Source organism: Mastigoproctus giganteus, chromosome 7, assembly GCF_048544385.1.
Source record: "Mastigoproctus giganteus isolate SK-2022 chromosome 7, ASM4854438v1, whole genome shotgun sequence".
In the NCBI taxonomy this organism is placed as follows: Eukaryota; Metazoa; Arthropoda; class Arachnida; order Uropygi; family Thelyphonidae; genus Mastigoproctus; species Mastigoproctus giganteus.
In genome coordinates, this window is record NC_143581.1 from 142,402,487 (window position 1) to 142,417,786 (window position 15,300).

The window sequence follows — 15,300 nt, forward strand, 5'->3', positions numbered from 1 at the left end:
CTGATTATGAAAATATCAATCTTTTACTTCTGTCATGTCTACATCAAAAGGTATACGCATTTTTTAAATTCCTTGTTTTTATACAATATCAGCATACATGGTTGTAATTATTACGCACAATATATGTTACTTAGACATGTTACTCAATGATTTCCTTTTATACTCCAGAGATTGCTTTCCCGTTTAAGGAGCCAACAGTAATCTCCCATCATGGCAGAGTCCCAGCAATCTTGGTATCATTTTTCCATTGCAGATATATCCTGGTGGAAGCTCTCTTCTTGTTCATCACTGACATCTGCTAAGTTTTCAGGAAAGAAATCCAGATGGGAATGAAGGAAATTCATTTTTAATGACATTCGGCACCCCATGTTCTTGTAACATTTCAGCAAGTTTGTCACTAGTTGCTCATAGTTCTCTTCTTTTCTCTTTCCAAGGAATCCGTGTACACAGCCTTGAAAGATCTCCATGCAGCTGGTTCAACATCATTCAGGTTTCTTTGAAATTCTTCATCTTTTAGGAGCTTTCTTATTTGAGGATGTATGAAAATTCCTTTCTTCAGCTTTGCATGAGATAAATTTGGAAACATTTTCAGTAAATATGCGAATCCTCTGCTTTCTTTATCCACTGCCTTAGTGAAATTCTTAATCAGTCCAAGCTTGATGTGTAAAGGGGGAAGAAAAACCTTTTGTAGATCAACCAATGGAACATACTTTACATTTCTTTTTCTGGGAATATATTTATCTCTTTCTTGTCCCAGTGTTATACGACGTAGTGTTTGGCTGTTGTACAACTATCTCACAAACACAGGTAACAATAGTATTTAATGAAACTACCTTGGAACCCAACAAGCAGTCCAATCACTTTGAGATCACCACAAATATTCCCGATGGTAACGTATTTCCATTATGAAGCAATACTGCTTTCAAACTTAGCTTTGATGCATCAATGGCCAAATGCAATTCAGAGGTATTGTGATCAATGTTCGGTTTGTGCATAAGACCAATGATGTCTTTGCAGACATAAGTGTTGTTTTCCATTGCAAAAACTTGTATCTGGAAAACCCTTCATTTCGATTACGGTATATTGTAATGTTAGCATTAGCATTAGTAGAGGCATTTGATGCAAGAAAGCAAGCTTATGCAGCATCAGCCAAAAAAAAAAAAAAAAAAAAAAGTAACATAAATAAATAAAAATAACCACTTCCACTTCACCCCTCTGTTCGTTCGAAATACCTGTCCAGCTGAGCCTTAAACTTATTTAGGCTATCAACTTCCACGACAAGGGATGGAAGTCTGTTCCACCCACCAACCACCCGCTGGCTAAAGGCAAATTTCCGCACATCTATCCTACATCTGTCTTTCCTCAATTTGAATTTATGCCCTCTCAGGTGATTTTTCTGAGCTAGAGGAAGAATCCCATCAGCATTGAGCATGCTCAAACCATTCAAGGCTTTGTACACCTCTATCAGATCACCCCGCTGGTGCCTAGTTTCCAGACACTGTAATTTGCAAAACTTAAGCCTTTCTTCGTAAGAGAACCCCTTTGTCCCATTCACCAATCTAGTTGCCCTTCTCTGTACTCGTTCCAGCAGCTCTACATCCTTCCTGAAATGAGGCCTCCAGGCCTGTATACAGTACTCTAGGTGTGGCCTGACCATTGCCTTATACAAGGGAATAATCACCTCCTTATCCCTGCTAGAAAAATTCCTATATATCATTGACAATACACCATGAGCTACTCTTGCAGCTCGTCTGCACTGCTCAGAGAACTTCATATCTGCCTGCACCACCACCCCCAGGTCCCTTTCATTCTCTACCACTGTCAGTGTAGTACCACAGAGTTGATACGTTGCTCTGGGGTTGCTGTTTCCCATATGTAGTACTTTACATTTGTCAATGTTAAACTTCATTTGCCACCTCGAAGCCCATCTGCTCAACCTTTCCAAATCCTGTTGCAGCAGCATAGTGTCAGTAGTGTCCTTGACAACCCTGCCAACCTTCGTATCGTCTGCAAACTTGGACATTAAGCCTGATATACCATCATCAATATCATTTATAAATACAGAAAACAATAAAGGCCCCAATACTGAACCCTGAGGGACTCCACTAATAACATTAGTCCACGATGAGCAGTGTCCATTGATTACCACTCTCTGTCTTCTCCCCCTCAACCACCCCTTTATCCATAGCAGCAACTTGCCTCCAATGCCACACTGCTCCAATTTGTGCAGCAGTCTTCCATGTGCAACAGTATCAAAAGCCTTTCTAAGATCCAAGTATATAATATCAAAGTTATTCCCTGCATCCAGTTCTTTTGTGACTGCATCATAGTATCCAATCAAATTGGTCAGGCAAGACTTCCCCTTAACAAAACCATGCTGTGTCCTAGCTATAACTGAAGTCTTGTCTAGATGATCCTGCAGTGCTTCTTTCACCAGTGCCTCCATTAATTTTCCGGGAACAGAAGTTAAACTCACAGGTCTATAATTACTTGTGTCAGCCTTTGATCCCCCTTTGTGAATTGGGGTCACATTTGCACATCTCCAGTCAATGGGTACCTCCCCTGAGTCCAAGGAAGCTCTCATAATTATGGCTAAGGGTTTGCTTACCTCCTTTGCTGCCTCCTTTAATATAACTGGATAGATCCCATCCACCCCAGGTGCCTTTCTTGTGTTTATCTTCAACAATTTCTCCTCCACTTTGCTCTCAGTTATTACAAGATTCTCTAGCTTACTGCTAGAGTTGAATACACCTCTGGCATTCCCCTCGCTGAATAACTCCTCATGTGTGAATGTCGATGCAAAATATTCATTTAGTTTGTTAGCTACCCGAGCAGGGTCATCAACAGTTGACCCATCGATCTCAAGTGGACCAATCTGATTCATCCCCTTCCTTCTAGAGTTTACATAAGTAAAGAACTCTTTGCTGTTTTTCTTCGCATCCCTTGCCAAGGATCTCTCGTAATCTGCCTTCGCCTGCCTAACCTCCTTTGTAACTTGGTTACAGATCAACTTGTATCTATCATAGGCGTCCGTGTCACGTGTTAATTTGTATGTATCCCATGCATTTTTCTTCTCTGCCATATGCCTCATTAGTTCATCTGACAACCATTTAGGCCTAAACCTTGAACAATATTTCTTAGTTGGTATGTAAAGCCTAGTAGCTTCCACGATAAGTTCTTTGAATGCTTCCCATTTTGAATTTGCTGTTGGCAATATCATCAGTTGATCCCACTGTATAGAATTTAAATACTGTCTCAGTCTATTGTAGTCGCCTTTACGAAAGCAATACCCCTTCCCTTTACCCCTAATGGTAGTTACCTCTTTGAGTAACTCCCACTTCAGCACACTGTGATCACTGCCACCAAGTGGTTCATTTATCTGCAGATTCTTAATGCATGAAGAATCACTACTGATAATCAAATCAAGAGTATTGCTCCCTCTTGTTGCCTCACGAACATGCTGATGTAGAAAACAATCATCCAATAAATCCACAAAAGCCTTGCTACTGTGTGAGTGACCAGCCCCCAAATTCCAGTCAATATCTGGGAAATTAAAATCCCCCATTATAAGACTCTCTGATTTACTGGCCCACTCTATTTCTCCGAACAGTTTCTTATTATACTCATCAGAGTCATTAGGCCTATAGCACACTCCTACTCTCAATTTTGATCTCCCAATGCTTATGTCACACCAAACTGACTCGACACTGCACTGTCCAGCGATGTCGACTGGCTTCACTTCCTTGGATTTTATGTGTTTTTTAACTAATAGCATAACCCCTCCTCCCTTCCTATCCTGTCTATCCTTTCTGTAGACATTGTACTCCCCAAATTCTAGTTCTGCATTTCTTATATCTGTGTGACACCACGTCTCTGAAATCCCCACAATATCTGCCTTTGATGTTTTGAGCAATACCTCAAATTCATCAAATTTATTTACTAAACTCCTAGCATTGGTGTACACACAAGTATACATGCACCTGTTCTTTTTCTTAGCTACCCTAACACAACCCATGTGTTTACTTGTACCCCAATGATTCCCTGCAGTCTCTGAAATATCCTGCATCTTATTTTCCAGGCTGCGGCTCATTCCAATAGAAGCAGTGCAAGAATCACTTTCACCTCTGCCAGTGGCTACTGTTAATCTATTAGTCCTTGTATCCCCCCAATCTAGCAGTTTTCCGACCCACCTAACATTGCCTCGATAGCATCAGCAAACATTCTTGCACCCTTTCTATTTAAGTGTATCCCATCCCTGTAGAAGCAGTCTCTCCTGTTAACAAGTACAGACCAGGCTGAAAAAAATTCTACTCCTTGAGCCCTGCACAATCTTTCCAGGGCCGAATTGATTGACAGGGCTCTCATCATATACTCCCTCCTATCGTGTCTGGGCAGAAGTGCAGACACTTTCAATTTCAACCCTAATTCAATGTTTGTACCTTTGGCGAGTAAGTTCCACTGTTCTAGTCTGGATCCGAGTAATTCAGCCTTCTCTTTGGGTAAGCCCAAGTCGCTGATCAAGTCACTTAATTCTTGTTCCGTATAATGTGGGGCCTTTTCTTTTTCTGACTCGTAGTCCAAATCACGTGAAGTACATGGTTCCGTGACATCTGGTAAAACGATTTCTGCTGTACCTTCATCACTACTTCCAATACACCAAGATTTTGGTGGCACAGGTACTGGCAGTTCTTTACTGTGTGGCACTGGCCTAATTACTGATGGAACATTGGATATTTGATGCAGTGCTTGCTCTTTTTGGAAATGCCTTTTATTTTTGTCATGAAGAAATAGCAGTCATCGAAATGATGCTTGGGCTCACGCCACACAATACGGATGGCAAAAGGTAATGCTCTCAGCTTGCCATATAACCACAGCCTTAAGTTCGTTGTACAAGTAATACAACAGATATGTGGAACCCAATTTTTTTTTTGGTCACCGATCTTTAGCATTAGCATTAGCATTAGTAGAGGCATATGATGCAAGAAAGCAAGCTTATTCAGCATCAGCCAAAAAAAAAAAAAAAAAACCTCTCCCATTTCACCCCTCCGTTCATTCGAAATACCTGTCCAGTTGAGCTTTAAATTTGTTTAGGCTATCAACTTCAACAACAAGTGATGGAAGTCGGTTCCACCAACCAACCACCCGCTGGCCAAAGGCAAATTTCCGCACATCTATCCGAAATCCGTCCTTCCTCAATTTGAATTTATGCCCTCTGAGGTGATTATTCTGAGAAAGATGAAGAATCCCATTGGCATTGAGCATGCTCAAACCATTCAAAGCCTTATACACCTCTATCAGAACACCTCGCCGGTGCCTAGTCTCCAGACTCTGTAATTTGCAAAACTTAAGCCTTTCTTCGTAAGAGAAACCCTTTGTTCCATTTACTAATCTTGTTGCCCTTCTCTGTACCCGTTCCAGCAGCTCTACATCCTTCTTGAAATGAGGCCTCCAGACCTGTATACAGTACTCAAGATGTGGCTTAACCATTGCCTTATACAAGGGAATAATCACCTCCTTATCCCTGCTAGAAAAATTCCTGTATATCATTGACAAGACACCATGAGCTACTCTTGCAGCTCGTCTGCACTGCTCAGAGAACTTCATATCTGCCTGCACAATTACCCCCAGGTCCTTTTCATTCTCCACCACTGTCAGTGTAGTACCGCAGAGTTGATACTTTGCTCTGGGGTTACTGTTACCCATATGTAGTACTTTACATTTGTCAATGTTAAACTTCATTTGCCACCTCTCAGCCCATCTGTTCAACCTTTCCAGATTCTGTTGCAGCAGCATAGCGTCAGTAGTGTCCTTAACGACCCTGCCAACCTTTGTATCATCTGCAAACTTAGACATTAAACTTGATATCCCATCATCAATATCATTCATAAACACCGAAAACAACAATGGACCCAACACTGAACCTTGAGGAACTCCACTAATAACATTAGTCCACGTTGAGCAGTGTCCATTGATTACCACTCTCTGTCTTCTGCCACTCAACCATCCCCTTATCCATAGCAGCAATTTGCCTCCAATGCCACACTGCTCCAATTTGTGCAGCAGTCTTCCATGTGCAACAGTATCAAAAGCCTTTCTAAGATCCAAATATATAATATCAAAGTTATTCCCTGCATCCAGTTCTTTTGTGACTACATCATAGTATCCAATCAAATTGGTCAGGCAAGACCTGCCCTTAACAAAGCCATGCTGCGTCTGAGCTATAACTGAATTCTTGTCTAGATGATCCTGCAGTGCTTCTTTAACCAGTGCCTCCATTAATTTACCTGGAACAGAAGTTAAACTAACAGGTCTATAATTACTTGTGTCAGCCTTTGATCCTCCTTTGTGAATTGGGGTTACATTTGCACATCTCCAGTCTATGGGTACCTCCCCTGAGTCCAAAGAAGCTCTCATAATTATGGCTAGGGGTTTGCATACTTCCTTTGCTGCCTCCTTTAATATAACTGGATAGATCCCATCCACCCCAGGTGCCTTTTTTATGTTTATCCTCAACAATCTCTCCTCCACTTTCCTCTCAGTTATTACAAAATCATCCAGCTCACTGCCAATGTTTACTTTACCTACATCATTCTCCTTCCTGAATAACTCCTCATGCGTGAATGTAGATGCAAAATACTCGTTTAGATTGTTAGCCACCTTAGCAGGATCCTCAACTGTTGAACCATCAATATCCAGTGGACCAATCTGATTCATCCCTTTCCTTCTCGAGTTCAAGTATGTAAAGAACTCCTTTCTGTTTTTCTTTGCATCCTTTGCCAGGGATTTTTCGTAGTCTGCCTTTGCCTGCCTAATCTCCTTTGTGACTTGGTTACAGACCAACTTATATCTATCATAGGCTTCCATGTTACCCATTAATTTGTATGTATCCCATGCATTTTTCTTCTCTGCCACATGTCTCATTAGTCCATCTGACAACCATTTAGGCCTAAACCTTGAACAATATTTCTTAGTTGGTATGTAAAGCCTGGTAGCCACCAAGATTAGTTCCTTGAATGCTTCCCATTTTGAGTTTGCTGTTGGTAACATCATCAGTTGGTCCCACTGTATAGAATTTAAATACTGTCTCAGACCATCATAGTCGCCTTTACGAAAACAAAAACCCTTCCCTTTACCTCTGATGGTAGTTACCTCCTTGAGTAAATCCCACTTCAACACACTGTGATCACTGCCACCTAGTGGTTCATTTATCTGCAGGTTCTTAATGCATGAAGAATCACTACTGATAATCAAATCAAGAGTATTGCTCCCTCTTGTTGCCTCACGAACATGCTGATGTAGAAAACAATCATCCAATAAATCCACAAAAGCCTTGCTAGTGTGCGAATGACCAACCCACAAATTCCAGTCAATATCTGGGAAATTAAAATCCCCCATTATAAGACTCTCTGATTTACTGGCCCACTCTATTTCCCTGTACAATATATTATTATACTCATCAGAGTCATTAGGCCTATAGCACACTCCTACTCTCAATTTTGATTTCCCTATGCTTATGTCACACCAAACTGACTCGACACTGCCCTGTCCATCGATGTCAACTGGCTTCACTTCCTTTGACTTTATGTGTTTCTTAATTAATAGCATAACCCCTCCTCCCCTCCTGTCCTGTCTATCCTTTCTATATACATTGTATTCCCCAAATTCCAGTTCCGCATTACTTATATCTGTGTGACACCACGTCTCTGATATCCCAACAATATCTGCCTTTGATGTTTTGAGCAATACCTCAAATTCATCAAATTTATTTACCAAACTCCTAGCATTGGTGTACACGCAGGTATACATGCACCTGTTTCTATTCTTAGCTACCCTAACACAACCCATGTGTTTGCTTGTAATGCAATGACTACCAGCAGTCTCTGAAATATCCTGCATCTTGTTTTTCAGACTTCTGCTCATTTGAATAGAAGCAATGCAAGAATCACTTCCACCTCTGCCAGTGGCTACTGTTAATCTATTAGTCCTTGTATCCCCCCCAACTAGCAGTTTTCTGACCCACCTAACACTGCCTCGACAGCAGTGTTAGGTGGGTCGGTGGGTCTTGCAGCCGAAGTACAATGAATATGCAACTTTTGTTGCATTGTATATTTTCTTTCTCTGAGTTTTTGGGGTTAAGTGTCTGCAAACATAGCAGAAGTTGTGTGGGTGATTGATGCAAGTTCTGTGCTTTGTCTTCTCCATTTTAACAATGCATTAACCTAAAAACAGTAAAAGCAATCGGTAAATTTGAACAGAAGGTGAATTCTTGTAGCATAGTTCATCATACCCTATATATTGAACAGTTGAATGGTGTAATAAAATTATTAAAAATACTGACTTGTTTGTAAAAGCGCATCAAAATCAAACTATACTATATTGCAAGTACAGTAATGATGTATTTGCTTAACTTTTAGCCAAATAAACAAAACCAACCAAAAGTTAATTAGTTTAAAATTTGTATTTCAAACAGTAATGATATCTTTGTACAGAATCAAGTTATTTATCTATATCTTAAAACTGAGACATGATAGGAAATTTTTATGATTGATTTTAAATTCTATACATAAAACTTGACCAGAAACAAATTTTGATTTGTTTGAGCTAAAAATCATGTTGGGTAGTGTAATTGGTATATATATATATATATATATATGTATGTATGAGACCTGTCAGAAAAGCAATGAGATTGAACCAATAAAAAGTTTTGTTTTGAATTTTATGCAGAATAACAATGTGGTCACCCTTGAAATATCTCCCCTCTGCAGCTACACAACGTTTCTGTCAGCTCCTTTATAGTGTCGGTTACAGCCTTTTGAATTGTTTCTATCGATTTCGAGAACAAGAGGTAATCACATGGAGTGAAGTCTGGTTGAATATGGTAGTTGACTGTGATAGGACTGGAATGCTCTTCTGTGCCAGAAATTCTGTAATGGAGAAAGCAGAACAGGATGGTGCATTGTCGTGTTGGAGGATTCAATTTTGACTGATATCTGGATGCAAATGAAGGATTCTTTTCCATAACTGCTCAAGAATTTCTCTGTAGTAATTTTAGTTTGTTGTTTGTCCCTGTGGCAGAAACTCTTTGTGAATGATGCCTCTATAATAAAAAACACACAATCATCGTTTTTACTTTTGATTTGGTCATTTGAGATTCTTTGGACAGGGAGATGTTTTCATGTGCCACTCCTGACTTTGATGTTTGGTTTCTGGATTATAGTGGACATTTGTCACCAGTAACAACTTGTTTTAAGATATCACGATTGATTTCTAACCTTTCTAGCAAATCAAGACACAATAATGCAGTGTTGTTTTTGTCAATTACTCAAAACCTGCAGAACCATTTTCACACACACTTTTCTCATGGCTAAATCTTCATTTAAAATTTTGACTGCATCTTCATTTAAATTCAGTTCTTCAGCTATCGTTCTGATTGTTAACCTACGATTTCAATGAATTAATGCTCTCGCTCTTTGGGCATTGTCATCAGTTTGAGTGGTTTCTGGCCATCTGGCATGTGTCTCACCTTCCATTGTTTCATGTCCCTCTAAAAACATCTTATGCCAATAGAACACACTTGAAGTGGTGACACGGCATGCTCTCCATATGCCGTTCTCAGTTTTTCTTGCGCATTAGTTGCACTTTCTTTTAGATTCACACAAAACTCATATCGCATATAGTCTTTTTCAATATTTCACTGTTCCATAATTGTAACATGCTTAACCAATACACGATTATTATTACTGCACTAGCATCAGACACACTACCTCTAATGAGTTGAAACACAGTGAGTTTAGGGAAAGAAATACATTACATGTTGGGAATCATTTGTTTCCAGTGTTGCCAGTACTTGTTACAAAATTAATCTTATAACTTGTCTGATAGACCTTGTGTGTGTGTGTGTGTGTGTGTGTGTGTGTGTGTGTGTGTGTGTGTGTGTGTGTGTGTGTGTGTGTGTGTGTAACAAAACGAATACCAAGGACACTTTATATTCTGGCCCCAGGTGTCAATGAAGTGACTTGGCCTATGAATTAGTGCACTTTCTTGAAAATAAAAATAGTTTTCTTGTTTAAAATTTATATTAATGCACAATTATCTCATCTGTAGTAAAGAAATCCCATGTTAAGACAGAATAACCTTCTCCTTTCTTTTTGTTAAGACAGAATAACCTTCTCCTTTCTTTTTGTGTATATATATTTATTACTAATCTTTTCATAGCTTCTGACTCACTGAATTTACAATTGAGAATCTGTTTTTTTTTTTTTTTTTTTTCCCCTTCAATAAAAAAGGACCGAGGATGACCCAGGATAAAAAGCTCTAACTACAATGCAGTTAGAGCTTTTTAAAAATTCTGTGAATATCTGCTTATTTTGTAATGAATTAGCTGTCAGGTGTTGTTGTCTATATTGCAAAACAAATGCAGGTTAACAGTATTTTTCTCTGTAATGTTTGACTACTTCAGCATACTTGATCAGACTTAATTTCAGAAAGTATATGCACACAATTTTTTACATATTGTATAAACTCTGGAAAATATGCTTGTGTGCTCTACATAGATGTAAATTTTCAGTTTTAAGCAGCAGAAAACGCAATGTAATCAGACATGCAAAAAATATGTATGAGGACAGTATGCAGTACATAGAAAAATTCAAAATATATGTAGCATTTCATGCTGATGATAATGCTGTCATATGTGTATGTGCAAAATGTTTATTTGCATTGTTTAACAGTATAATCTTTTTCTGAGTTATGATAACCATGCAGGCCCATTCAGAAGTACCTGTCCTGAAAACAGTAGCTGTTAGCAAAATTGCATGGATAGGGAAAGTAGGGGTAGTGATGGCTCTGAAAAATGGGCCCCTTTTGATTGCTATAAGAGGTAAAAATCAGTGTTTCCATGCTATCCCATTTGTGATGACCTTTTGTAATTAAAAAAATTATAATAAAAGTTATATCAAAAGCAACTTTCTCTCAATGCCAATGTTAGAAAGTGTACAAATTGGAATTTGTACAAATTCCCATTGAAAAATGATATTCTTATAAATGCCAAGGCAGCACCAGTTTCATTAATTGGCAGTGCATCATTTTTAAATTTGAAATTTTTTTGTGGGCAAGTTTCGAGTACTTTTTAGAATTGGTAAAGATAAAGAAATAGAAGAAGAAACATAAGTTTTGCAACATTGGGTGTACCAGTGTCAGTGTTGCTAAAGAACAAAGAACTAATTTACAGTTATCGTTGGTTAGGGAACTGATGAGTGTAAAGCTTTAAATGTAAAAAAAAATCCCAAATTGTGTTTGGCATTTTAACAATTACTCTAATCTATGCTGCATGTTAGAAAATATGCAACCATGTTGGGGGGAAGAAATGACGTTTACACATTCCCTTTCTTGTGAAACTTCAGAAATGCTATTTATAGCCAAGTATACCCCATTATTATTAACAAAGCTTTCATTCAAAATTTCTGAAGAGGGGAAAGTGTTTAGCAGCATCTTTCTGGAAGTTCTGGTAACCTTCGTATAACACAGTAGTTAGGTTCCTATAAAATCTCGTGTAGTGCGAAATCGTTTTATTTTCATGGGACTAAGAACTAGTACAAAAAGGGGGGAGGGGGTTATGTCCAGAAGTTAACGAAAATACACATTTTTTATAACTATCGGAAACTTAATTTTTATTAAAAATAGTAATAACCAAACAAACATCTTATAAACTGTGATACATATATATCAGATAACGTACGTTCATTTAATTTTCTTCCTCTTCATTGCTGCTAAGAACAATCAAACAAGGTCATTTTCTCTGTTGCAGAATATCTTCACCTTCTGAACTTTCTTCTGCAGCATCTAGATTTCGTGTATCTTCTGTTCTCTTTAAAAAAAAATCAGTAATCTGGATTTGTTTGCTTTTGCTTGATAAATCTTTGTTGTTTGTTTGTTGTTTGGTTTTTAGAAGCATTAGCAACTAAGGCCATACTGCTCTGGGAATATGCAGCGGTCATTCCCTGACCTTTCCGCATCCTCCGTATTTGGTGGTGACGGGTTCGAACTCCGGTATAATCAAGAAGCGTGTGCTACGCACTGTTGCTCCTTCCCACCTGGCTATGGAGGCACCATATAAATCTTTGTAAATTTCATGGTATGTGGAGCTAAGCATTTTTGTAGCTCCCCTTTGAACTTTATTGCTCCTTTCAGTCTACAGATCTGTATTCAAAAAATAAAATTCTAATTGCTCGGCTAAGTTTATGCCTTCCTGTATGCTTTTTAATGTAAAATTTGGAATTTCAGAACTTTCATCTGCACTATCATCCTCCGAATTGCTTTGGTTTACTTCTGATGCCATTTTCACCAAATCTATTTCACCAGCCTCTTTTTCTACCAGTAATTCTTGAATGTCTTCAGTAGTCACATCATCAAAACCTTCCCATCCTACCTACTTAGCAAGTTCTACTATCGCACCAATTCCATTTTCTGCCAATTCGACCATATTTCCTGAATGGACTGACTCTGGTCATACATTTTTCTAACACCATTAACACCATTTAATGTTGGTGGTTTTACTTCTTTGAGTGATAAATCTATGATTTGACTATAGTCTACAATTGAAAAATGTTTCTTCACATCAATAGATTTCGAATCAGTGTTTTCCAAAATCCATTGTAACGATATTCTCATGTAATGAGTTTTAAAGGCAGATAATAATACCTTGATCTAATGACTGAATTAAACAAGTTGTATTAGGTTGTAGGAATATTACTTCAACATTTGGATGACTTAAATCTTTTGGATGGCATGGCACATTATATAATAGTAATAAAACTTTGAAATCTAGATTTTTCACTTTAAATAGTTTTGCACAGCTGGCACAAAATGATTTAGAAACCATTCTTTAAATAAATCGGCAGTTACCCAATTTTTTTATTAGCTTTCCGATATACTGGTAACACATTTTTATTTACTCCTTTCATTGCACGAGCATTAGAATATCTATAAAGTAGCATAATTATCATGTACAGTTGTCTCCTGATGCATTAGTGCACATAAGTATTATCTTGTATAGTGCACATTGCATTATCTTTTCATTCCTTAAAACCTGGTGCAGTTTTCTCTTTCACTTTTTTTTTTTTTTTGAAATAAACAGTCTGTTGGGCATTTTTTTTTTTTTCTATCAAAGACCTGTCTCATCAGCATTGAAAACTTGATGTGGTGTGTATCCATGCTTTTCAGTAAATTTTTGAAATTCCTCTTCATACCAGTGCGTAGCACATGCTTCTTGATTAGACCGGGGTTCGAGCCCGTCACCACCAAATACGGAGGATGCAGAAAGGTCAGGGAATGACCACCGCATATTCCCGGAGCAATATGGCCTTAGTTACTAATACTCCTAAAAACCAAATAACAACAACAACAATAATCCTCTTCGTACTTCTTGGCAATTTGCCTCCAATGCCACACTGCTCCAATTTGTGCAGCAATCTTCCATGTGTAACAGTATCAAAAGCCTTTTTAAGATCCAAGTATATAATATTAAAGTTAATCCCTGCATCCAGTTCTTTTGTGACTGCATCATAGTATCCAATCAAATTGGTCAGGCAAGACTTCCCCTTAACAAAACCATGCTGTATCCGAGCTATAACTGAAGTCTTGTCTAGATGATCCTGCAGTGCTTCTCTAACCAGTGCCTCCATTAATTTTCCTGGAAGAGAAGTTAAACTCACAGGTCTATAATTACTTGTGTCAGCCTTTGATCCTTCTTTGTGAATTGGGGTCACATTTGCACATCTCCAGTCTATGGGTACCTCCCCTGAGTCCAAGGAAGCTCGTAATTATGGCTAAGGATTTACTTACATCCTTTGCTGCCTCCTTTAATATAACTGGATAGATCCCATCCACCCCAGGTGCCTTTCTTGTGTTTATCTTCAACAATTTCTGCTCCACTTTACTCTCAGTTATTACAAGATTATCTGGCTTACTGCCAGAGTTGAATACACCCCTGGCATTCCCCTTGCTGAATAACTCCTCATGTGTGAATGTCGATGGAAAATATTCCTTTAGTTTGTTAGCTACCTGAGCAGGATCATCAACAGTTGAACCATTGATATCAAGTGGACCAATCTGATTCATCCCCTTCTAGAGCTTACATAAGTAAAGAACTCTTTGCTGGTTTTTCTTTGCATCCCTTGCCAAAGATTTCTCGTAATCTGCCTTCGCCTGCCTAACCTCCTTTGTAACTTGGTTACAGATCAACTTGTATCTATCCTAGGCTTCTGTGTCATGTGTTAATTTATATGTATCCCATGCATTTTTCTTCTCTGCCATATGTCTCATTAGTTCGTCTGACATCCATTTAGGCCTAAACCTTGAACAATATTTCTTAGTTGGTATGTAAAGCCTAGTAGCTTCCAAGATAAGTTCTTTGAATGCTTCCCATTTTGAATTTGCTGTTGGTAACATCATACGTTGGTCCCACTGTATAGAATTTAAATACTGTCTCAGACTATCGTAGTCGCCTTTACGAAAGCAATAAGCCTTCCCTTTACCCCTGATGGTAGTTACCTCTTTGAGTAAATCCCACTTCAGCCCACTGTGATCACTGCCACCTGGTGTTTCCTTTAACTGCAGATTCTTAATGCATGAAGAATCACTACTGATAATCAAATCAAGAGTATTACTCCCTCTAGTTGCCTCCCGAACATTCTGATGTAGAAAACAATCATCCAATAAATCCACAAAAGCCTTGTTACTGTGTGAGTGACCAACCCACAAATTCCAGTCAATATCTGGAAAATTAAAATCCCCCATTATAAGACTCTCTGATTTACTGGCCCACTCTATTTCCCTGTACAGTTTCTTATTATACGCATCAGAGTCATTAGGCCTGTTGCACACTCCTACTGTCAATTTTGATCTCCCAATGCTACTCTCAATTTTGATCTCCCAATGCTTATGTCACACCAAACTGACTCGACACTGCACTGTCCAACGATGTCGACTGGCTTCACTTCTTTGGATTTTATATGTTTCTTAACTAATAGCATAACTCCTCCTCCCTTCCTATCCTGTCTATCCTTTCTGTAGACGTTGTACTCCCCAAATTCCAGTTCTGCTTTCCTTATATGTGTGTGACACCATGTCTCTGATATCCCAACAATATCCGCCTTTGATGTTTTGAGCAATACCTCAAATCCATCAAATTTATTTACCAAACTCCTAGCATTGGTGTACACACAAGTATACATGCACCTGTTCCTATTCTTAGCTACCCTAACACAATCCGTTTGTTTACTTGTACCACAATGACTCCCAGCA

At 38.6% G+C, this 15,300-nt stretch overlaps 1 protein-coding gene across 1 annotated transcript in view; it reads left to right on the top strand.

Annotated features, from left to right (window-relative positions):
* LOC150083237 (tudor domain-containing protein 1-like) overlaps nt 1-15,300 on the top strand; it is a 657,806-nt gene that overhangs the window by 517,732 nt on the left and 124,774 nt on the right. The window lies entirely within an intron of this gene.